The sequence below is a fragment of the Alexandromys fortis genome, unplaced genomic scaffold, assembly GCF_014885135.2.
Source record: "Alexandromys fortis isolate MF-2015 unplaced genomic scaffold, M_Fortis_MF-2015_v1.1 scaffold_79, whole genome shotgun sequence".
NCBI lineage: Eukaryota > Metazoa > Chordata > Mammalia > Rodentia > Cricetidae > Alexandromys > Alexandromys fortis.
In genome coordinates, this window is record NW_026067964.1 from 3,873,862 (window position 1) to 3,900,132 (window position 26,271).

The following is a 26,271-nucleotide window of genomic DNA, read 5'->3' on the forward strand; positions in this document are numbered from 1 at the left end:
TCTGAATCTTCATTAGAGCATAGTCTTTGAGCCTGTCCTGTATGACAGACTGATTGATGGCTGAGCGATGTGTCAAATGTTTATTGACTTAACCTAACAGCTACACTCCTCAATCTACACAGTCCTTGCTTTGTGGAATATAAAACTGACTATTCAGGTGAAATAGTGAAAACCATCTTGATGAGGACATGAGAGCTGCATTAATCTATGGCTATAAAAACACCCCCGTAGAAGACAGTTTGACAGCGTGTCCGCTTAGCGGAATGATAGCAGTAGCTTTCCCTGGGGCCTTCAGAGCACCAGACAAGTGCTTCCTCCTGTGGAGTTGGCCTTTAATCAAAGCAGACAACAGCTGGCTGTCCCAAAAACAATTTAAAAGAAGAATAGTTTATTCTGGCTTAGAGTCTGAGCGGATACAGCTTATCATGAGGGAAGGCATGGCGGCAGCAACATGAGGCAACAGGTCACACACGTACCACAGCAGCAGACAGAGATGAGTTCCGGCTTGTCTTCGTCTTTTAATCCAGCCCTAGACCTAATCAATGGCACGGCCCACATTTGGGGTGGGTCCTTCCTCTTCAGTTCCATCTTTCTGGAGACACCATCCCGACAGACACAGAGCTGATTCTAAATCTAGCCATGCCGACAACGAAGTTTAAGTACTATAGCAGCACAGTCACTACTGTAACAAAACACCAGAAAGTTGGATGCTTCTAGGGACAGTTTTTACTTCTTCTCACAAATCTGGGAACTTGAAGGTCTAGATCAAGGGGCCAGCCAGATTGATCACTGGCAATGGTATCTGTGGGCATCAAGGTTCGGAGGCAACTGCCAGGATTTTCAGGTTCATATGTCTTGAAACAAAGAATTGAGCAGGAACGCACACATACTGCAGAACCAGACATTTTCCCTAAGGAACAGTATGCTTTTAGGACAGAGAAATGAGCTATAGCAGAGATGCCTTCGGAGTTCAGTGGTGGTCCATAAAGGACTGGGGCTCTTACGGGTCATTTGCATAGTGAGAGCTTTCTCACAGGCTGTTACTTGTCAGTCCTGGAGGGAGGGGGAAGCTGGGGAGCCAGCTCTCCTCCTTCCAGCAGATTTCTCTTTTGTAGCTTTTTGTATAAAACCTTTTAGACCTCTCCCTCTGCCCTATGCCCCTGCTTCAGTAAAAGGTTGAGGGAGAAGGGGAAATAACAGGAAATGTGGAAGTTACTTGTGCTGGAGCATCTCCAGGTTGAGACAGTGGATTGATTCCCTGAAGAAAGCAAGCTTGCTCTCCTCCCCACCCCACCCGTGTGGAACTGAGCATCAGCAGCTTGCTTAGCTTACAGTGAGTGGGTGCTCTACAAATGTTTACATTTTATTTTTAATGTTTTTGTGAGCACATGTTGATTACACAGGTTAATGGATCTCATTAAGGCATTTTCATACACGTATATAATTTATTTGGATCACATTTATTCCTGCTATCCTATTTTGTCCCCTTTCACCTCCTATCTAGGCACATTCTGCTCCCCCACCTCTCTCTTTACATATATAAATGTTTATTTTTAAAAAATTGAATTGATAATTGCCATCTCACTCACCAGTGCATTAAAGTTTGTCTTTCTTAATATCTGATACCTTTGCTTCAGCGAGACCATAATTGTTCCCTACTGGTAAATGGCAGTTACGGTCGATAATAAAACTTGCTGATCACACACAGTTCCCAGGTTCCAATATCCTATAGACAGGCATCTCTGCCACACTTGATTTACTTCTTAATAGACACGTTTCTGTTCTCAAGTTTGACCGCCTTTCTGACCATTAGAGCTGCCTTATGCCAAATCAATGAGAGAGAATTAGTGGAAAGGGCAAATGATTCCAATCATAGTTACAGCGCTATTTCATGATGAGGACACGAGACTGGAATGTCCACGGCTAAATGGATTTAAAGTGTAAGAGGGTCTTAATCTTCGGTCCCTTTATGTGTGAATGGATAACCCCAAGGTCATATGAACACCCTTCTGAAAATGTAATTTCATTGCTGCCTTTTCATTTCCCTGAGGCCTTTCAACACTTTATGAAAATAGCTTTTCCCCCACATAATTTATCCTGATTACAGTTCCCTTCCTCTAAACCTCCCAGTTCCTTCTCACTCCCCCACCCCTGGATCTATCCCATCTCTGTGTCTCATCAAATATCAAACAGGTTTCTAAGGGAAAATAATAAAATAAAACAAAACAGAACTAATACATTAGACTAGAACAAACAAAAGAAAAAAGGAAGGAAGGAAGGAAGGAAGAAAGAAAGAAAGAAAGAAAGAAAGAAAGAAAGAAAGAAAGAAAAGGCACAAGAGATAGATAAAGACACAGAAAATCATTCATTTTCACACTCAGGAATCCCACAAAAGTTTGACACTGTAAGCCATAATACATACAGATAGGACCTGTAGGGTAAAAGGGGAGAAAAACAATACGTATAAATGAAATGAAACACAAAGTAAGACAAAATTAAAAACAAAACAAAACAAAAAAAGCCCTGACATGACATTTTGAGACAAATAGCCTCCAGTGACGCCACTGAGTTAGTTTCCTGTTGATCTTTTCTACTGTGTGGGCCTATGACCTACCCTTAAGAGTAATTTGTTTTCCCAGTGAGACTCTCTTGTAGGAAACTAACGTTTAATTTGAAAGTGATTGGTTATCAATTGGAGATAGCTTCTGGGTTAGGGATGGGGCATATGTACACTTCTTTCAACTCTAGGACCCCATCTGGTGCAGATCTGGGCAGGCCCTGAGCAAGCTGCCTGGACCTCTGCGAGTTCAGATGTGAGTTGCTCAGAGGGCCTTGCTTTCTTGGTGTCCTCCATCCTCCCCCCCCCCCCCCCCCCCCCCCCCCCCCCCCCCCCCCCCCCCCCCCCCCCCCCCCCGGCTCTTACACCCTTTCCATCTTCTCTTCCACAGGGCCCCCGGGCTCTGAGAGTGGAGAGATTTGAAGGAGACATCAGATTTAGAGCTGAGTGATCCAAAGTCTCTCATTTGTACATAATGTCTGGCCGTGGGTCACTGTATTGTTTCCCATCTGCTGCAAGAGGAAGCTTCTCTGGTGATGGCTGAGCAAGTTTTGATCTGTGTTAGGATGAAGCATCCTTTAGTATATACCCAAGAGTGATATAACCAGATCTTGAGGTAGAGCAATCCACACCTTTCTAAGGAACTGCCATACTGATTTCCATAAAGGCTGTACAAGTTTGCAGTCTGGACTGGCTAGGTTTGTGTTAAGCTAGATTCATTAGAGAGGTAGGAGATTCAATTGAGAAAATGTTTCTTTAAGATCAGACTGTAGGCAAGTCTGTAAGGCATTTTCTTCATTAGTGATTCAAGGGATAGGGCTATGCCCATTGTGAGGGGTACCACACCTGGGTGTGTGGTCCTGGGTTCTCCAAGAGAACAGGCTGAAGAAAACATGAGGAGCAAGTCAGTAAGCAGCACTCCTCCAAGGCTTCTCCATCAGCTCCTGCCTACAGGTTTCATCCCTGCTTGAGTTCCTGTCCTGACTGCTTTTGATAATGAACTGTTAGTTATATGAAACTGTGAGTGAACTAAACCTTTTCCCGCCTAAGTAGCTTTTGATCAACATGTTCCATTGCAGCAACAGTGACGCTAAGACACAATCCCACTAGCAATGGATGAGAGTCCCACTTACTCCATGTTCTTGCCAGCCTTAGATGTCATTTGTTTTATTAATCTTGGTCATTCTATCTGATGTAAAATGAAATCTTAAAGTGTTTTTTATTTGCTTTTCCCTGGTGACTAAGAATGTTGACCATTTCTTTAAGTGCTTATCAGCCATTTGAGTTTCTTCTTTTGAGAATTCTCATTTTAGCTCTGTAGGCCATTTCTCAATTGGATTATTTGGTTTCTTAATATCTAGTTTTGTTGTTGTTGTTGCTACTGGCTTTTTTTTGCTTCTTTATATATTTTGTATATTATCCCTCTATTGAAGGCATGTAGTTGGTAGAAATCTTTTCCCATTCTGTAGCCTGCTGCTTTGTCTGAATGATGGTGTCTGTTTAATTCAGGTTTCTATTGCGGTGAAGAGACACCATGACCACAGAAACTCTTATAAAAGAAATATTTATTGGGGTGGCTCACTTACAGTTCAGAGGTTCAGTCCATTATTATCATGGTAGGGAGCATGTCGGTGTGCAGATGCAGATGGTGCTGGCTACATCTTAATCACAAGGCAATAGGAAATGAACTGTCTGTCATGAAATGTCTGTCTGAGCAAAACTTGAGCAAAAGAGAACTCAAAGCCCACTCCCACAGTGACACACTTCCTTTAACAAGGCCACACCTTCTAAAAGTGCCGCTCCTTTTCAGAGCCATTTTCCTGAGTCTTTTTTGCCATGCAGAAGCTTTTCAGTTTCGTAAGGTCCCATTTATTAACTGTTGATCTTAGTGTCTGTGTTAATGGTGTTCTATTCAGAAACTTTTTTTTTTTTTTGGTCAATGAGTTCAAGTCTATTCCCATTTTTTGTTTCTATCCAATTTAGTGTATCTGAATTCTGTGCAGGGTGATAAGTATGGATCTATTTGGATTCATGTAGTTATTCAATTTGACCAGCACCATCTGCTGAAGATGCTGTATTTTTGCCAGTCTATACTTCTAACTTCCTTATCAAAAAAATCAGGTGTTTTACATTTTCTGGGTTCTTTGAATTGCCACAATAACAAAATACTGCAAAATGATAAAAGGAAACTTACTGTTATATTGAACAAAATGGATAAATTCTGAAATGAATTGTCCTAGGACAAAAAGCACAGACTCATTATCTTATTTATGTAACGTTTTGGAAAGGCAAGACTCTAAGAACAAAGGACATCCTGGTGGTTTTCCGAGGAGGCGTCTCACTACACATGACCAGCAGAAGGCGTTCGGGAGTTGGATGAAATGTCCTGTCTTATCTGTCTTATCACAGTTACATAACTCATCTATAAGACCTGAAGGAAAAGTATGATAAAATAGGCAATTTTTTTTCTGTAGGTGCAGTAAAAAAATTAGCATTTCCTACTGTTCTTTTCTCTGCATTTCTTGCTCTCATCTAACAGTTGCAAGGGTGAGAGCTGGTTGGAGTCCTTGGAAGTTGGAAGTTGTTTCCTCTGCATCCCTCAAGATGGCTAATATTCACTATCAACTGGATTTGGAATTACCTAGGAGAAACATCACTGGGTGTGTTGGTGAGGATGTTTCCAGGGAAGTTTAACTGCATGTACCATTCTGTGTGTTAAAACATCTCTGCTTCCTGACCACAGGGACAATGTGATCAACTGCCTCGCACCTTGTCAGCATCATAATTTCATCCCTCCCTTAACAGTGAGTCCAAGCAAACTTTCCCTTCCTTAAGTCACTTTTGGCATTGATCGCAGTGATGAGAAAAATAATTAATTATCTCCTTATCTTATTTTTTCTCCCTTTCCCTGTAGCATCCATTCAGAGGAGCTCTACCTCCATTATATATTTCCCCATCTCTTTTCCTCAGCAGTAAGGAGATGTCTTAGTCCAAAAGGTTGTTTTGGGTCTTGAATGTTCTAGATGTCCTTGTTTCACCCGAGGCAGCCACGGTCCATTTGCTCCGCAGTTACTGGAGGGGAACGTGTCCTCACCACAGCAAATGTAATCTTTGTCTAGTGAGAAAACATCACAGGTCAAATGAGAAAATATTTGTCTTTATTTCTTGCAACTTCTCCTTACAGAAAAATCATTCCAGGAAAACATGGGCTAAGAAACACTGATTTCTTCTCGATCTTTTATTACATTTGAGAAATAGGATAGTACTCTGAAGTTTAATAATTACTAAACCCAAATATTCCATTATAACCCGTTATTCCAGAGTGACATGGGAAGAATGAATTACAAAATTATGTTTCATTTTTTTAAAAATTTATTGATTGATTTTATTGAGCTATACATTTTTCTCTCTTCCCCTCCCTTTCTCTCCCCTCCCCTTCTCCCCTCTCCCATGGTCCCCAGGCTCCCAATTTACTCAAGAGATCTCGTCTTTTTCTGCTTCCCATGTAGATTAGATCCATGTATGTCTGTCTTAGGGTTCTCATTGTTGTCTAGGTTCTCTTGAATTGTGAATTGTAGGCTGATTTTTCTTTTCTTTATGTCTAAAAGCCATTTATGAGTGAGTACATATGATATTAGTCTTTCTCAATCTGAGTTATCTCACTCAATATGATGTTTTCTAGATCCATACATTTGCCTGCAAACTTCAAGATATCATTATTTTTCTGCTATGTAGTATTTCATTGTGTAGATGTACCACATTTTTCTTATTCATTCTTTGATCGAGGGGCATTTAGGTTGTTTCTAAGTTCTGGCTATGACAAACAATGTTGCTATGAACATAGTTGAGCACATGTCCTTGTGGTACAATTGAGCATCGTTTGGGTATGTATCCAAAAGTGGTATTGATGGGTCTTGAGGTAGGTTTTTTAATTTTTTGAGAAATCACCATACTAAAATCCAAAGCAGTTGCACCAATTTGCACTCCCACCAGCATTGTAGGAGTGTTCCCTTTACCCTACATCCTCTCCAGCATAAGTTGTCATCTTGACTCTTCTTTTTTTTTTATTTATTTATTAAAGATTTCTGTCTCTTCCCCACCGCCGCCTCCCCTTTCCCTCCCCCTCCCCCAATCAAGTCCCCCTCCCTTGTCAGCCCAAAGAGCAATCAGGGTTCTCTGCCCTGTGGGAAGTCCAAGGACCACCCTCCTCCATCCAGGTCTAGTAAGGTGAGCATCCAAACTGCTTAGGCTCCCACAAAGCCAATACGTGCAGTAGAATCAAAAACCCATTGCCATTGTTCTTGAGGTCTCAGTAGTCCTCATTGTCCGCTATGTTCAGCAAGACTGGTTCTTACAGGTGTAAGATAGAATCTCAGAATTGTTTTGATTTCCTTTTCTCTGATGGATAAGGGTGTTGAGAATTTCTGTAAGTATCTTTCAACCATTTTAGATTCCTCTGCAGAGAATTTTCTGTTTAGGTCTGTACTCCATTTTTAAAAATTGCATTATTTGTTCTTTTGATGACCAGCTTCTTGAGTTCTTTGTGTATTTTGGAGATCAGTTCTCTGTCGGATGTGGGGTTGGTGAAGATCTTTTCACATTCTGTAGGATGAGGTTTTGTCTTGTTTACCATGTCCTTTGTTTTACAGAAGCTTCTCAGTTTCAGGAGGTTCCATTTATTATTTGTTTCTCTCATTGTTTGTGCTACTAGGGTACAAAATTATGTTTTATTTTGGTGAACTATAAGATGAAGATAGTCAGTACCAGAAAGGAGCATAACTAATTTATCAAACATAAAGCCTTCATATCAAAATAATAGTGTGTCCTTTGAAATTGGTTTCTTTAGAGAGTTAAACATCTGTTCAGATAATAATTAATTGATAACTATATATAGAAATCATTTGGGTTAACTTTTATGGCAATATTGCTTTGAGTAGCCTTAGACATGGAAAAATCTAATGAGTATTTCAATATCTAAAATTACCATGAAACATTAAGGATCAATCTAGACATAAGTAGTTGAATAAACTGTGAGATACTTTTGCTAAATGTGAACCAAGTCCAAGAAGATTGAATTTCCTAATGACTCTGAGAGTTGCTGCAGAGGCTTAGAATAAATGTTTACCTGTAGTCTGTGACTCCTCCCACAGGGCCCCCCTTCATTCAATTACTCAAGTTTTCTGTTGAAAATTTCTTAAGTTGTAGTCGGCATGTTTTAGGTCAAGCGAGTGGCTCCAACAATCTTTAAAATGCCAGAGTATGATAAGGAAGTGAAATTAGACTCCTTTGTGCTCACTCTCACCACCATGGTCTCTATATTATAGATTGAGAAACAAAATGCCAGAATGTTAAAATACTCTTTATTATACTTGGGTAACATAAGGGTAAGAACAAAGAGTTTGCATCTAAGTTTTATTTAGACCAAGGAAGTGATGTAGCAAAGAGGCCTGGCCTGAAGCCTGCTGTTTACTATTTTCTAATTGGATGCAAACATTCCTGTAAGTTTTTGGTGGGGAGCGAGGGGCTCTGAGTCACAATGGTTGATTAAAACACTCTCAGCGGAGAATCTAATTAGAACTGATCACTCTGTTGCCGCCTTCTGGGAGATGGGGACTTGAAGGGCATCTCAAGCTGGGTATCTTCCTGAGCTTGGAAAGGCTCTTTCAGTTCAAAGGTCTCCAAAGTTTTCAAGGAGGTAAAGTGTTCCTGAGTTGTCCCACGCTTCGTGGCACTGCTGTGGCCAAGCTGAGAAGGTAACAAACAAGCAGGACTCCCACGCAGCATGACGGTCTCAGTGAAAGGATTTGCTTGGTCTGCTCACCACGCTTATCCCAACAGTGTTTAATCAGGACTCTGAGAAACCATAGTTTTCTCATCAAGAAAATAAAAATGTAAAAAGATTGTATTTCATGTGTTTGTGCCTGGGTGTATGCATGTGTGTCATATGCATGCAGATGCCCGCCAAGGCCAAAAGATGGCATCTATACCTTGGAACTAGAATTATACGGTTAGGGTTTCTATTGCTATGGTAGAGACCATCACCAAATGAAACTTGGGGAGGGAAGAGTTTATTTTAGCTCACAACACTCAGGTTATACTCCCTCACTGAGGGAAATTGGGACAGGAACTCAAGGGAGGAACCTGGAGGCAGGAACTGAAGCAGAAGCCATAAAGGAGTACTGCTTACTGGTCAGTTCTTCATGGCTTGCTTGGACCACATTTTTGTACAACCCAGGAATACCTTGTGGGGTATGGCATTAATCAAGAAAATGCTCCCACAAATTTGCTTATAGGTCAACCTTCTGGAGGCATTTTATGAACTGAAGAGTCCCTCTTCCTAAATGAATCTATCTTGGATCTTGATCAAAACTAACCATAACACAGGTGGTTGTGAGCCATCACTTGTGGGTGTTGGGAAATGAACCCAGGTTCTCTCTGAGAATTGCATGTCCTCTTAACTGCTGAGACACCTCTCCAGCTCTGAAGGAATTGATTTTAATAGCAAGGTGAGTAAGGAGATATAAAGAGGGATAAGTGTCATTTTTCCTATTCCCTTCTTTTCAACAAATCTTTTCAAGTGATCATGAGTTGTAATAAAAGTAATAAAGAATGATACTTACGTAGCTCAAAGGACTTGAAGTCTTTATTGTAACTTAAAGTGTTCATTAAGTGCAACCAGTGAAAAAAGAGATGTTAACATCACAACTTGCTTTTCATTGTCACTTAAATAAGTTATTCTTTGAAAAATCTATATATGCGCAATGAATCTGAGAATTCCAGACCTCAGATTTAACCTGTTTTTTTTTTAAGATAAGGCATCTGTATTCAAAATATCAGTGATCATTGGTTCTAGACATCTTGTCTGGCACTTTGGTAGCATAAGGAAGAAAAAGTTTCTGAGTTTCAGGACAAAGAACCCAAGTACAGTAGAGACATCAGAACTCTGAGGAATGTTATCACATTTGCTAAATGGTCATGTCATCAAACTGTCTTCTAAATAATTATGATTATGGCTGTAGACTTTGGTCCATAGATTATGACCTCAGTCTTGGTGAGTAACACTTCTTATTGTAGTGGGTAGTAGTTAAGGTTGACAATAAATGACTGTTAAGTGCACAATCATAAATGGAACATCTATATTAGTGCTTACCACCATGGTGCAGAGGCCGTGTAGAAGACAAGGCAGAGAGAATCTAAGAGCTGGAGGGTGGGAAAGAGTGCTGTGAAATGCTGACTTCTAAACACGGCATGACTACATGATCTCACAATTGTGGTTAACTGTACAAAATTAGGCCAGTTAAAAAAATTATTCCAACTTGAAGTAGGGAGGCCCCACCCCGGCTGAAGTGCTCTTGGCAGCTGATGACTCTAAGGAGGCTCTAATAGTGTCTAAAGGAGACACTATTTTGTTGTGGGCAGGTGGCCAACCTCATACCCCTGACTGCACCCTCTCCCCTGGGCTCTATATGAGGACCCACAACCCCAGCAGCCTTACAGGAGGCCAGGCTGGTCCTAGGAACCTCAGGTAAGACACCACCCACTGCCCACGAAACCCTTTTAAGCCTGCCCAAGAACCCCTGACTGTACCTCTCCTCCACAAACACCCTGCACCATATCCTGGTCAACAACTTTAGAAGAAGACTTCCACTTCACCAGAGACCAGGCCAGATCTAGGGAGCCCAGGTCTACAACTTTAGATGAAGACTTTGCCTTTACCAGAGGCTGGATCTAGAGACCTCTAGCCCAAAAATACATAGAAGGAACAATGTACTGAACCTGAAGGCATGCTAGTCACCAGAACTTTTGGCCATTTAGGCCAGAAGACCAGAGAAGAAAGAGAAACCAAAGGGAAAAATACCCATTCAACAAAGACAAATGCAGAATCAGCACCTGGACCTTAAACCACCCCAAATCCAGATGTTTCATGCCAGTGTAAGAACACAGTCAAAACAGAAAGGGCAACATTGTAACACCAGAGCTTAACTATCCTACAACAGCAAGACCTGAACAGTCTAACCAGCTGAAGCACAAGAAAATGACCTTACAGTGACCTTATGAAGATGAAGATTGGTCCTTAAGAAGATACTAAAAACTCTTAAAAATTGAATAAAAGACAAACAAAAAAATGGAAGAAATTAATAACCCCCTAAAAGAATGTCAAGAAAACCAAGAAAAAACAAACAGATGAAAGAAACTGTTCAGCATCTGAATATGGAAATAGAAGCAATAAAGAAAATACAAACTGAAGGAATCCTGGAAATGGGAAATCTGGGTATGGGTAAGTGAACAGAAACTACAGATACAAGCATCATTAACAAAATACAAGAGATGATAGAAAAAATCTCAGGTATTGAAGACATGATGGAGGAAATAGATTTATCAGTCAAAGAAAATATTAAATCTAAAACAATTCCTACCATAAAACACCCAGGAAATCTGGGACAATATGAAAAGATCAAACATAAGAGTAATAAGAATAGAAGGAGAAGAAACCCAACTCAAAATTCCAAAGAATATATTTAACAAAATCATAGAAGAAAATTCCTAACCTAAAGAATAACATACCTGTAAAGGTACAAGAAGCTTATAGAACACCAAATAGATTGGATCAGAAAATAAAATCTCCTCGTCACATAATAATTAAAACACTAAACATACAGAACAAAAAAAGAATATTAAAAGCTTCAAGAAAAAAAGACCAAGTAACATACAAATACAGACCTATTAGAATTACACCCGACTTCTTGGTAGAGACTCTAAAAGCTGGAGATGAGTGGACAGATGTCTTGTAGATTATAAGAGACCACAGATACCAGCCCAAACTATTATATCCTGCAAAACTTCCAGTCATCATAGATGGAGAAAATAAGATATTCCATGATAAATTCACAAAGCAAGTCTCAACACATACAAGAAAATTGAAATCACTCCTGAATCCTACCAGACCAGTGCAGAATAAATCTAGATAGCAACAACAACAGAAATCTTACTCAAAGAAACTAAATAACTCTATACTGAATAAAAAATGGGGCAAAAATAAAAATAAGAAAAATCAAATTTCCATTAATTCTATGGAAATGAATACACAACATACCCAAACTTATGAGGCACAATGAAGGTGATTCTGAAAGGCAAGTTCATAGCACTAAATGAACATTTAAAAAAATGGGGAGATCTCATACTAGCAACTCAATAGCACACCTGAAAGTGCTAAAACAAAAAGAAGTAATCACGCCTTGCTCGTATGTTTAATGTTTTGAGATGGTGACTTTCTTTTCTGGTCCAAGCTATTTTGTGTTCTGTATGCTTCTTGTACCTTGATAGGCATCTCCTTTTTTATGTAAGGAAAAAAAATTAAGATTTATTTTATGTGTATAAGTATTCTATCTGCATGTATGCCTTTATATCAGAAGAGGGCATCAGATCCCACTAGAGATGGCTGTGAACCACCATGTGGTTGCTGGGTACCCTGTCATCTCTTGCTAGGACACCGATGATGGCCACATGTCCTAGATGATGTCACAGCCAGAGAATGCAGAAGAACCAATTCTAGAATTCACCACTGACAGAAAAAGGTGTTAACTGCGTTTGGTCACTGAGATTTTAGTTTGCTTGTCTTTTGTTTCTGTTCTTTTGCACCACAGAGCACTAATTACTTGAGTTAAGACAGTCCATAAGGATAACAAGGGAGACAGACATAGGTTAGAGGCATGTGTGGATGGTGTATGCATGCGACCTGGAGAGGCTTTTAGAAGAGGAGAATAGCGATCTTTCCCAGAAGGGGCACACTAGAAAGTGAGGAAAAGGGGAAAGGAGAATTTGGGGTGTGCCTGATATTTTTGGCGGAGGGCCATGATAGATATGCTGTTTTCTTGGTTTGGCTGACATTTATCTATAGGTCAGGATCATGTATGGAAGAGAACCGCAAAGCAGGAAGATTCCCACACTCTATTTGTGAGGGGAGGCTCTGCACCCGTGTTCATTAAGTGTTTCTGGAGAGACTAAGTCATTTGAGTGAGTCAACACGGTATGAGAGTTAATAGAGCGCCCTCAGCTCAGCTGGAATAGTGAGCATTCATAAACCTAATCTCTAGACATATTTGTTGTTTTTCATTTGTATTAGTTTTTCTAATATATAATATGTATAAGTTTTTTATGAAAAAAGAATGTATTATTATTAAAAAGACTGAAAATCGTGGACAAAAGCCAGTAGAGTAAGAAGTTCTGCCTTCATTGAAACAATAATGACCGTAATTTAATGTGAGGGTCTCCAACTTCTTCATGTAGCTTCAAATTTTTCATGCCCTTGAATCCCCTAGCAGAACACCAGGTTCAGGTAACAATTTAATGTATTCATTTGGAACAGAACTCTTGCATTTGACTTAACAAAATGACTTGCTTTCAGAGTGTGCTAGTTAGTTTTCTGAATACTAGAGTCCTTTTAGAAGAGGAAATCTCAAGTGAGAAAAGGCCCTCACCAGAGGAGCCTGTGGGCAAGTCTGTGCAGCATTTTCTTGATTGATGGTAGATGTGGGAAGGCTTAGCTCGCGGTAGGCAGTGCCACTCTGGGGCTGGTGGTCCTGGGTGCTTTAAGAAAGCAGCTGAGTGAGCCATGAGAAACAAGGCAGTAAACAGCACTTCTCCATGGCCTCATGACCTTCTCCTGCCTCCAGGATCCTGTTCTGACTTCCCTGGATGATGGACCACAAGCTGTATGATGAATAAGCCCTTTCCTCCCTAAGCTTCTGGTCACTAAGTTTTATCATAGCACTAGAAACCATAACCAAGACACAGATGAAGAGCTTAATTGTAGTATTATGACAATGTTAATCTTCCAGAAGGCAGGAACACACTTTCCCAAAGTTAAGTGAAATAGTAGTGAAGTGAGTGGAATTCTCTCAAGCAACCTGCTGTTTTTCTTCAAAGCTGCCAGGTGGGGTTGCTAGTAAGTAGACCCTCCACTTCTCCCTCAATTGGCCATGAAGGGCAGTGGCTACCATGTCCATAGGCAGTTCTCCACTCTTGGGGCCTTCAATTTTGTGTGTAGGAATAGGAACAGTGGTGCATATTGGGGTGGTGAGATGATCTCACATCTCCTACAAGAACTATGCATCTCCCTAAATGGGGAGATGGATAAGTTCATAATAATGGATTACTTTTTACATTTTTTCAATTTTGATTTTCCATAACCAAATGAACCTACTGCATTCAGGGCACAAGATTGAATTGGAATGAAGTAGTTCAATGTTTAAATATGAGATATCTATGCAATATTTTCTGGGTATCAGTCAATCACATGACTTCCCTTTTGGGTACCAGGAATTGAACCCAGGACCTCCTCGTGCATGCTAGGTGAAGACCCTATGACAGAGCTATAACCAGCCCCAGTCCCCTTATGTTTGTTTCCATTCTAATAATAGCCTTTTAATTCTGTAAAGAACTTATTAAACTTCCCTCAAATACTTAGAAAAACCTATTGAGTTACTGCTTCATAAATGGGACCTCAGAGTACAATGAGCAGTTCAAACCAAACCAAACCAAACAAACAAACACACATGAGACTCTCCAGTCACTCAGGCTGTTTGCCATATGAGCTCTCTGGAAACATCGTAAGGAAGGAATGCAGGCCCTGAGAGTGGGCCAGTTTGAAAATCTGTGACTGTTATATATGCTGCTTCCCCACTGTATAGCTCACCCCAATCTTATTAGAGAGAAAACCATGAATTTAACAGCAGTTGATGGTGTCTTAGCTAAGGTTTCTTTTGCTGCAATGAAACACCATGGCCAAAGATAAGTTTGGGAGAAAATGGTTTATTGTCTTGTGCTTCCATATTGCTTTAGATTATCTTTCCTTTTCATTTAATCCAAGATAATCCCTTCAAGTGTGCCCAGAGGCTAACCTAATCTAAATAACCCCTCCCAGTGTCCTGGAGACTTGTCTCCTAGGTGACTCCAGATCCTGTCAAGTTGACAATTCATGATAACATCACAGTTTCTCATAGTTCACTCTACTTTATGAATGAGATGTTGCCTGATTCATAAATTTCTCTCCAAACCCAATTAGGGTTTTACATCAAACTTGTTGAAGATTTTGTCTTTAACACTACCAAGAAATCCCTGGAGGCTCTACTCAGTATCTCCTTCTTGAGTCAAAGCACAGCATGGCTCACAGGGCTAAAAGGGAGTCTGGCTTAGAAGAGGAATGTTGTGGAAGACGTTGCACACTGTTCTGGCAGTGCATCTACCAGCTGGTGACAACCTTCACACCTGCTTACCATGGGGACTGTGTCTGTGATCACCCCTGAGCTATCCCCTCCTTTTCTACGTCTTTTGGCCCCTCATCAACCTACATCAATTGCTCTCTTTACTGGGTCATCCCATGTTTAGCATCCAGCCCCTCTGCTTCCCCCACCTGCCCACAGTACCCTTCACCACTGGCCACTCCCGTCTCTTACAGAAAGTGAGACCATTTATCTTTTTCCCTTGGTTCTCCTACCTCACTAGCCAGAGTTCATAGTAATTCTTTACCAGGAGTGCATACTCTCATAATTTAAATATTTGAGTGTCCCCACAATGACTTCTAAGTCCTATATACATGCATTACTCGGCTATTATCAAATATTTATGCTTTCAAATGATTCTTATATGCTGATCACTTTAATATCTCTCTTACTCCATCAGTTATAAAAGATGTTTTATGGTTTATTATATCTGAAACTGCACTGTGTCTCGTATTGATTTTGTGTGCATGAATATATAATCGCTTATCAACAATCATTGAATTGGGCATTTTAGTTGCTATTACATGCGTTGATATCACATACCAAACAATGCAGTGGTATGGAGAGAAATTGTCAAACATCTTGAAAATAGACAGATGGTATTTCACGTCAAGAGAGTTAGGCATGACTAATCCTGTGCTATACAGGACTAGTTATAAATGGTGAAACATCGGTTTAACAGAAACACGGGACAAAAACTGCTAAACCTTCAGCATCAAATAATTCAAATGAAAGGGAAAAGTATGAGTTTATACTAGAACTAAAAATTGCAGAATGGATGTCTGAGGCTTGGAGAATTGGAGACAGTGGCTGCCCTCAAAATGATGTGATTGTATTTTAATTTTAAAGATGAAACTTTACAAATAAGTGCGTGATCAATGATGTCCTCTCTAGGAAAGAGGGTGACAGCTGTAGTGACATGTCCTCTTCACAGTCCTCAAGATCTAGGTTCTCAGAAGGACGGATGGAAGACAGACATTGGGGAGATAATGAACCTCTTTGTCACAACTGTCTCAGCTAGCCCACACCCCCTGAAGCTGTTTGATATCAGCCCACAGCCACTGAGAGAACCTTGCCACAGCCCAGTCTAGCTAGCCAAACCCCTTGTAAATAGCCCAGCCACTCAGAGCTAAGTGCCTGCAAAATAGCTGTGGTAAAATTCTTTAATGGGAACTATCAGAACAATGGAGAAGACATTCTGCTTTTGGCTACAATGGTAGACTTAGAATCTTCAGACAGAATATACTAAAAATCAGATTTAAATTCTAGGTAGGAGAGGATCTTCAGTAAACTGTGGGTAAGGGTCTAGATCAAAATTTCCTTTTAATAATAATGATAGTAGCAAAAAGGCCTACTATATACCAGTTAGCATGCTTAAGTGCTTTGTCTTAGTTAAAATAATCAAATATAAATCTGCAGCAAGCCTTTGGGGGTCTCTTACTTACTAGGTTCATTTTACAGATAAAGAAATTAAAACTGAGAGAGGTAGTAATTTACCCTCCCCTCCCCCACCCCGGTGGTTTGAATGAAATGTCCCTCACAGTCTCAGGCATTTGAATACTTGGTCCCCAGTAGTTGGCACTGTTTGGGGAGGCATAGGAGGCATGGCCTCACTGGATCTAATGTGTCACTAGAGGTGGGCTTTGAAGTTTTTAAACCTCCCGACATCCTTTTTGTTTTCTCTGCTTCCTATTTGTGGTTCAAGATGTGAGCCCTCAGTTCTCAGCTTCCAGCTCTAGTCACATTGTCTGCTACCTGCTGTCATGCTGTCCCTGTCATCATGAGCCTCAATGCTCTGGAAGTGCAGGTCCGACATAGACCTTCTCCAAGTGTTTTCTCACAGAAACAGAAAGGTAACAAATATTCCTATCATAACGTCAAAGTTTCACATATCATAGGTCTCTGTCTCCATTTCCCCACCCTCCCGTCTTGCATCTCTTCATCTCTCCTTTCTCACGTTCTTTCTCTTTTCCTGGACCTTCTGTAAAGAATTAGAATATGCAGGTGTGAGTTCTGGCCAGGCAAGCTAGAAGTTCCCAGGCCACTGTCAACACGGTAAGTTGGATCTCAGCCTGGGTTGAGGTAGTGTACCACGGACAGGATATCTTTTCCTTGGTGGGGGCAGTGTCTTAGTTCCTGCTCCTCAAGACTTTAGAGTGGTTGATAAGGCCCACCAACATTATCTTTCTCCAGTGTAATTCTTTATTTAAAATAAATGTATGATAGACTTCAATCACAAAATATATTCTCGGCAACACCCAGATTAGCAATTGATTGACTCACTGGGACTATAGTCTAGGCAGATAGACGTATAAAACTGAACATCTTTGGTGGTTCTAACAGAATGCCCCCCCCCCTCATAGGTATTCACATATTTGAATGTTTGGTCCCTAGTTAGTATAACTGTTTGGGAAGGATTAAGAGGTGGTCTTGTTGGAGGAGGTGTGTCTGTCACTGGGGGTGGACTTTGAGATTTCAAAACCCCACACTGGACCCAGTGTCTCTCTCTGTCTCTTGCTGTGAAGATGCACCATGACCAAGGCAACTTACTAGAAAGAGTTTATTGGGGACTTGCTTACAGTTTTAGAGGGTTAGTGCATGGCCATCATGGTGGGGAACATGACAGAAGGCAGGTGGTAGGCATAACACTGGAGCAGTAGCTGAGAGCATATACCTGATCCACAAGCATGGAGCGGAGAGGGGGAGTGGAAGGAGAGAGGAAAGAAGAGAGTGAAAACTGGAAACTGTGTGCTTTTGAAGCCTAAAAACCCACCCCTGGTGACACACCCCCTACAACAAAGCCAAACCCCCTATTCCTTCCCAGACAGATCCACTAAGTGGGGACCAAGTATTCAGAGGTATGAGTTCGTGAGGACTATGCTCATTCAAACCATTGCACCTGCTGAGCCGTCTCATCACCTAAGTCTGTCATGCTTCATAAAAATCTGCAAATGTCAAAGGGAAAATTGATAACATTTCCATTGGCAGTAAGATTGCCTGCCAGTCTCATGATGATACAAAACTGTGCAGGGTAGTAAGCCCCTCCTCCACAGACGGAGGCAGTGGGGAAAGACCCTTCTGCCTAATTGCAGTTACAAGGCAAGAAAGCCTAAGCCAGTGACTTGCCTCAGTAAGAAAAATGGCGCCAACGAGAAATTGCTGGCCTAAAGAATATATGTGAAGCCAATGAATTACATGGGGACCTTGCCAGTTGGGGAGATCTATTGCCTTTCTCAGTTCATTTGAGTGTAATGTGTTCCTATGAACTCTTGTTCAGAGTGGGTAGGAGTAATTTTGCTTCCTTTCCTTGAGGGAAGGATACTGTCTAGGTCAAACATGTCTAGTCTGTTGATGCATGTTAGGTGCTATGTCAGGATGGCATTAATTTTTATTCCAGTACTTTCATATGAAGTCATCCTAGCCACTCAATCTTCCACCACAGTGTACAGTGAAGCTCTCTCAGCCTAATGGGTTCAGCAATCTCTCCTGGGCTGATGGCCAGAAGTGGATTGATGTGCTATTTTAAAGGACATGAAAAACACAAAGAACTTTCAGGACAAATAAGTAACAAGAAGGAAGGAAGGAAGGAAGGAAAAGAGGAAGGAAGGAAGGAAGGAAGGAAGGAAGGAAGGAAGGAAGGAAGGAAGGAAAAGAGGAAGGAAGGAAAAGAGGAAGGAACTAAATGAGAAAATAATCTCAGTGATGCTTTACAATGCAGCAAAAGGGATTCACAAGGCAGAAGAACTGGCTGGGTTTAGTAAGGTCATTTAATTATAAAGTCTCAAATAGAAATGCTTCTATTTTTGTCTCAATAAAGAAGTCTGGGATGGTAAATATGAGAAAACTTAAAAAGCAATGTCATGACTACAATGTGATCAGTCCAGGAAGGGTCCCAAGAAAATGCTGGACAGAAAGACAGTGAGACATGATGATATGCAAAAAATATCCAAAAGATGCCCACATCCTGGGAGTAGATACACGAAGGCAGGGCCATCCTTTGATGTTCCATCTCTGTTCTATGGAAGAATTTGGGGGACTCAAAACCTGTCTTATCAAACAAATGTCTTTGCTAAGTTTTTATAATTTCTGCCGTCTTAAAATTCTTTCTGGATTTGCCTATGAGTGATAATGACTCTGAACAAAATAACTTAGACATCAGCCTTTTTGCTGTTGAACAGGGTGGATGAAGAAAAGATCTCTAAAGTGACTTCAGTTTAATGACTTTGTGAGACTATAAAGGTCCATACAGAGAAATGTGTATAAGCAGAGGAATATCTGGTATCAATAAATTAATTTTTAAAAGACGAATTAAAAGTCACCTTGTTCTACAAAGAATTTAATATGATGCATTATGATTTTCCCAATCTATGAATAATAGGAATAGAGGAAGGAGAAGAAATCTATGCTCAAAGAGTTAGAAAATATTTTCAAAAAATCACAGAAGAAGGAGATGTCTATCAAGGTACAAGAAGCAGAACACAAAACAGAATGGACCAGAAAAGAAATTCCCCATACCACATAATAATCAAAAGTCTAAATGTACAGAACAAAGAAAGAATATGAAGAGCCAAAAGGGGGAAAGATCAAATGAAATAAAAGGCAGATCCATGAGAGTAACACCTGACTTTTCAATGGAGACTTTAAAAGCAAGGAAAGGCTGGACAGATGTGCTAAAAACTCCAAAAGACCACACATGCCATACACAAAAACCAATGCAAGAGTTCAGTGAGACAAAGAAGTGGTTCTTTGAGAAAATCAGTAATATTGACAAGCCCTTTGTCAAATTAATTAAAAGTCCAGAAGAAAAAAGATCCAAATTAACAAAATTAGAGATGAAACAGTAGATACCGCCAAAGAACTCCAGAGAATCCTAAGGGCATACTTTAAAGATCTGTACTCTACCTATTGAAAAATCTAAATGGATAATTTTCTCAGTAGGTACCAATTACCAAAGTTAAATCAAGATCAGATAAGCAATTTAAGCAGACCTACAACCCCAGGCAAAACAAATAGTAGTTTAGAGTTTCCCAGCCCTAGCTGGGTGGTGGTGGCACATGCCTTTAATCCCAGCACCTGGAGGCAGAGGCAGTCAGATTTCTGTGAGTTTGTGGCTAGCCTGATCTACAAGAGCTAGTTTCAAGGACAGGCTCTAAAGCTACTGAGAAATCCTGTCTGGAACTGCCGCCCCCCCCCCCCTCAAAAAAAGAGTTTCCCAAACCAAGAAGTCCAGGCCAGGTGGTTTAGTGAAGAATTAGGATTCTGGTAGACTGGGACTTTCAAAGAAAAGTTAATTCCAATACTCCTTAAATTCTTCCACAAAATAGAAACAGAAGGACCATTACCAAATTATCTTTACAAGGCCACATTACTCATACCTAAACCACATAAAGACACAACGAAGAAAGAGAGTTGCAGACCAATATTTCTTATGAACATAGTTGCAAAACTTCTTATTAAATTACTTGTAAACTGAATCCAAGAACAGATCCAAAGGATCATCCACCATGATCAAGTAGGCATCAACCCAGAGATGCAGGGAGGGTTCAACATACATAAATCAAAATAAACAGGCTGAAATAAAAAGTCCATGATCTGGTGGTGGCGCACACCTTTAATCCCAGCACTCGGGAGGCAGAGGCAGGCAGATCTCTGTGAGTTCGAGACCAGCCTGGTCTACAAGAGCTAGTTCCAGGACAGGAACCAAAAATTATGGAGAAACCCTGTCTCAAAAAATCCAATAAATAAATAGTCCATGATCATTCATTAAATGCAGAAAGGCCTTTGACAAATCTAGTACCTCTTCATGATAAACGTCTTGGAGAGACTGAGGGTACAAAGGACATTATCCCAACATAATGAATGTGATTTACAGAAAGCCAACAGCCAACATCAACTTAAAGGGAGAGAAACTCAAAGCAATTCCACTATAATCAGGAACAGCACAGGCTGTCTACTCTTGCCATATCTATTTAAAACAGTACTTGAAATCTTAGCTAGAGCAATCAGACAACTGAAGAAGATCAAGGGGATACAAACAGGAAGGGAAGAAGTCAAAGTATATTTTCTTGCACATGATTTGATTTAATATGTAATTGTTTCTAAAAACTCCACCAGGGAACTTCTACAGCTGATAAACGCTTTCAGCAAAGTAGCAGAATAGAAAATAAACACACAAAATCATCCAGTAGCCCTTCTTGATACAAATAATAAGTGGATTGAGAAAGAAATCGGGGTAAGAAAAGCTTTTACAGTAGCCTCAAAAATATCTTGGGGTTACTCTAACCAAGAAAATAAAAGACTTGTATAATAAAAACTTTAAGATACTGAAGAAAGAAATTGAATAAGATATCAAAAGATGGAAAGATCTTTTATGCTCATGGATTGGTAGGGTTAACAATAAAATAGGCCATTCTATCAAAAGCAATCTACATATTCAATGCAATTCCCATAAAACTTCCAAAACGATACAATTCTTCACAGAATTTGAAAAGACAAATTTTCAGCTTCATAAGTACACACACACACACACACCACACTACCACACCAAAAAAACTCAAACAACAACAACAACAACAAAACAACAGAATAGCTAAAACAATCCTGAAAATAAAAGAAGGTATTCTGAAGGTATTGTCATCCCCAGTCTCAAATGATACTGCAGAGACATAGCAATAAGAAACTACATGGTATTGGCATAAAAGTATACATATTGATCAAGAAATCAAATTGAAGTTGTAGGCATAAGTACACCAGATTTTTTTTTTTTTAAAAAAAAGAAGCCAGAAGTACATGCTGGAAAAAAGACAGCGTCTTCAATAAATCATGCTGGTCAAACTGGATGACTGCATGTAGAAGAATACAAGTAGATCCATACTTGATACTGCACAAAACTCAAATCTTAATCATCAAAGACTTCGGTATAAGGCCAGTTACACAGAATCTGATAGAAAGGGAAGTGGGGAATAGCCTTGAACTCATTGGCACCGGAGATAGAATAATGGTCAATCCATAAATACAGGCACTAGATCAACAATTAACAAATAGGACCTCATAAAGCTGAAAAACTTCTGCACGGCAAAGGGCACCATCTTTCAAACAAAGTGGCAGCCTACAGAATGGATTTTAACTTATATCTGATAAAGGGCTATTATCTAAAGTTCATAAAGAACTCAAAACTGAACATCAAGAGAACAAATAGCCTAATTTAAGAATGGGGTGCAGATCTAAATAGAGAGTTTTCAAAGATGAAACACAAATGGCTGGGAAACACTTAAAGGAACGCTCAACATCCTTAGTCATCAGGCGAATGCAAACCATTTTATGATTTCATCTCACACCTGACCTGTCATAACGGTCAAGATCAGTAAAACCAAATGGCAACTCATGATGGTGAGGATGTGGGCTAAGTAGAAGAATCCACTCTTTCATTGCTGGCGGGGGTGCAAACTTGCACAGCCGCTATGGAAATCTGTGTTGCAGCTCCTCAGGAAGATGGGGGTAGATATATCTACCTCAAGACCCAGTTATAGCACTTTTAGGCATATACCCAAATGATACTTCATCCTACCACAAGGACACTTGCTCATCCATATTCATTGCTGCTCTATCATAATAGCCTGAAATTAGAAACAGCCTAGATGTCCCTCAACCGATGAATGGATAAAGGAAATTGGTACATTTATGTAATGGATTATTATTCAGCCATTAAAAAATCATGAAATTTGCAGGTAAATGGATGAAGTTAGAAAAAAAATCATCCCGAGTGAGGTAGCAGACCCCAAAAGGCAAATACCGTATGTATTTGCTCATATGTGGATGCTACCTGTTAAGTCTTCAGCAAGCAAGTTACAATATATTACCACAGAGGTTAGTTATAGAGTAAGGGGCTCGAGAGGGGTAGGAAAGGATCTCCCTGGGAAGGGAAAATAGTGTAGATTATTATGGATGCACAGAGTCAGGGAGAGGTTGGAATAGGACTATCCAACATGGAGGAAGGTAAGGGAGGGATTATGGGGGTTGGACAGCTAAAATTATGGCCATTTGAGAGGTCATATGGAAACCTAATATAGTAGAAGGTTTTAAATATATATATTTAAATATATATTATATATATAAATCTAAATGCAATTACCAGATAATGGGAGAGACAAAGCCCCAACTAGGCAACTCTTTTCACCAAATGGAACTTTCCGTTCTGAGAATGGGTTACATCTAATGAAATTCTTGGCCAAAGGGGTCCCATGGGAACTCCCAAACCACCCAGGCTATTTCCAATGTTATTGGTTGCTTTCCACAAACTGATGGTAAGCTATTGATGACAACATAGCATCTACATAACTCACTGAATAAGGAGAAGTCAAGCTACAGCCTTCACCCCTGCTGGTTAGTGTTTGTGGTACTGGAAGGAACTGTGTGCAGTCTCAGAGAAGAAAGTAACCACCTACCCAGACACAAACCCTGCAGTCTATTGTGGTGAGCAGCCTATAACGTATGCTGGTACAATAGTTGTACAAATGTTGTATGAGTAACCAACTATTCTCTGGTGGGATGTAAGGTCTTCTCCATGAGATGGAACCCATACCTGGAGCTTCTCAGGTGGCCAAGAACATGAAATTAAATAGACATTGGACATAAGGGAAAACCAAATGCTGTTGTTCTGCTAAAGGAACATGGCACTAACGTGTCTCCTAACGACACTCTATTTACAGATCACTGTGATATCTAGCCATCATCAGAGAAGCTTCCTCCTGGAACAAATACAGAGATCCACAAATGGACAATATGCAGAGAGTGAGCGACCTTAGAACGCTCAGACCTTAATGGGGTCCGTACATCAAATTCCTCCCCTCAGGGCTCAGGGGACCTGTGGAAGAAGAGGCAGAAAGATTGCGAGAACCAGTGGGGATGGGTGACCACAAGGGAACAGTGCCTTCCAGATAGAGCAGGACTAACACACGTATGTCCTCATGGGGAGTGTGGCAGCATGCACAGGGTCCCTACAGGTAGCCAGATGGGCTCCCAGCACTGAGAACCATCCCTAACTCAGAAACTATCTTCAATTGACAAGTGTTTACAAAAGCAAGTCAGTTTTTTTCAATGGATTCTCAGTGGTTATGTAAATTACACTTAAGAGCAAGCCCCATCTTCCCACAAATAGATGCTCAACCCAGAAATCGATGTTCAACACAAAAATTAAGTTAATGACATCTTAGAAGTTTTGTTTTGTTGTCTCATAATGCTTTGTCTGGTCATATTTTTTTTTAAAAAAATTGTTGTACAGATCCCTTTCTTATGTATTATGATTTCTGATTTTGTTTTATAGGTTTTCAGTGTATATGAATGTGTGTCTCAATATTTGTATTTTTTTTCTCTTGTGCTTTTCTTTAACTCTTTTTCTTCTGTTTGTTTGGTCCTAGTCTGGTTTGTTCGTATTTTATTTTATTATTATTTTTTAGTTGCTGTTTTTTTTCCGTGTGTGTATGTGTGTGTGTGTGTGTGTGTGTGTGCGAGAGAGAGAGAGAGAGAGAGAGAGAGAGAGAGAGAGAGAGAGAGAGAGAGAGAAAGGATATAGAAGATTTGGAATCTGGGAGAAGTTGGGGGAAATAAAGCCATAATCAGAATATATTGTATAAAATTAAATATAGTTTCAACAAAAAATACCCCTCAAAACACACAAAAGCAAAAATCTAAACCTTTCTTCATAAACTTAGGCTGCCTGAAGTCTCTTCACTGTAGTAGCCAACACGGCCTAACACACTAACTATAAAGCTTTTCAATCAGCATAGAGTCAAAATGAGAAATGCTCTTTCTTCTATGTCACCCACCAAGCTCATCTGTGGCTTTGAAGAGATGGAGTAAGCGAAGGGGGAAGGAGAGAAGGCGGGGGAGGTGTGTCACATCTCAGTCAAAATTCAGTCTTATCACCGCTGAAGCGTGACAGCGCATCTCACGGGCTGACAGGGAGAGGATGCCGGCGGAGGCGGGTAGGACTGCTCACTGCTGCTATTAGAATAATTGAATTTTCAGAAACAAGAGCTTATAAGCAGATGCCTGGAACCTCTAGCCTGTCTCCTCTTTGTCATTCTCAGGGGGCCTCACACCCTCTGCTCCATCTGTGCTTTGTGTATAAGATTGGACAACAGCAATGCCTGTTTTTAAAGCAGCATCACCCCCAACATCACAGGGCTCTGGGGACCTGGGTAGATCACCTTCAAACAAGATGTCGCTCTTCAGAAAGGTGTCTTTCAAGTCTGAGAACACGGACCCTCATGGTGCATAAGCCTACCATCCCTCTCTTGAAGCTGTGTGTGAGGGCTGAGTCTCCCCGACAGCCTGTGGCGTGGGATACTACAATAGCTTTGGAAAGAAACCAAAGTAGAAGCTAGGCAGATATTTCAAGGAATAGCCTATCAGAGGAAACCAGGTCAAGAGGCTCCAGAGGAAAGCAGTAAGGGAAGTTTTGAAGCAGTGGATGGGGACTGACTTCTGTGGAGGGTCACAGGCTCTGATAAGCTGATGTGGGAGGGACAAGGAGGAGAAAAAAGATTTAAGTTTCAAACTCAGAGACTGACACTCCTTGCTTCTTGTTCAAGCCTGTTCTTCCAAACTGAGGGATCATGGAATCTTGACATTTCTACCAGGCACTCAGCAGACCCCCCCAAGGATTGATGGGGCTTATTATGTTTGTGGAACAGCATGGTGGTACCAAAGTCATTTCTTAAAGAATCCTGACCACCAGTAGGTTTCTCGTCTGGCCTCAAACCAGGCATTTCTTACTTTGACACTTGTTGGCTATCTATGCACAGCTATGGTCACATAGTTGGGAGTATGTGGGAAGCCAACCAAGCTTGCAAAGTAAGCTTGTAAAATGATAACAGTGATAGGACCTGCTTTGTCACAAGTGTAAGATGGCGGTGGGATCTATACAGCATTTGGACAGGACCTTGGCATATGGTATGCATGGCTTCCAGCACCAGGCTAGGTGCAGGTGTTGTCCTTAGTGTCTGTTAGCTGCACAACTGCAGTTTAACTGTGTCCCTAGATTTCTGGCTAACGCTGGTGAGTAAGAACTGTATTTATTGCCCTACATGATGCTTGCATTTGGAAGGCCCACTGGCAGTGAAACCATCTCTTTCTAACATGCATAACACTATGAATGGGATAATCCCCCCCTTTTTTACACATGAGAAAACAGTTTGGGGAAAGGAAATGGCTGGCCTAATGACATACAATTGGTAAACAGGGAGATAGAAGTTTAGTTAAATGCTGTAAAATTCCAGAGCGTCTATCTATAGTAGGGGAGACAGGAGTGTGAAGTCCACCTTTGTTTTACCTTGCTAGCAAGTCTAGGGAGCATCACCTACATGGCTCAAAAGTGGGGGTTGACCAACAGACCTCTTTCTTTTCCCTTATTACCTTGTAGGTCTTCCCAGC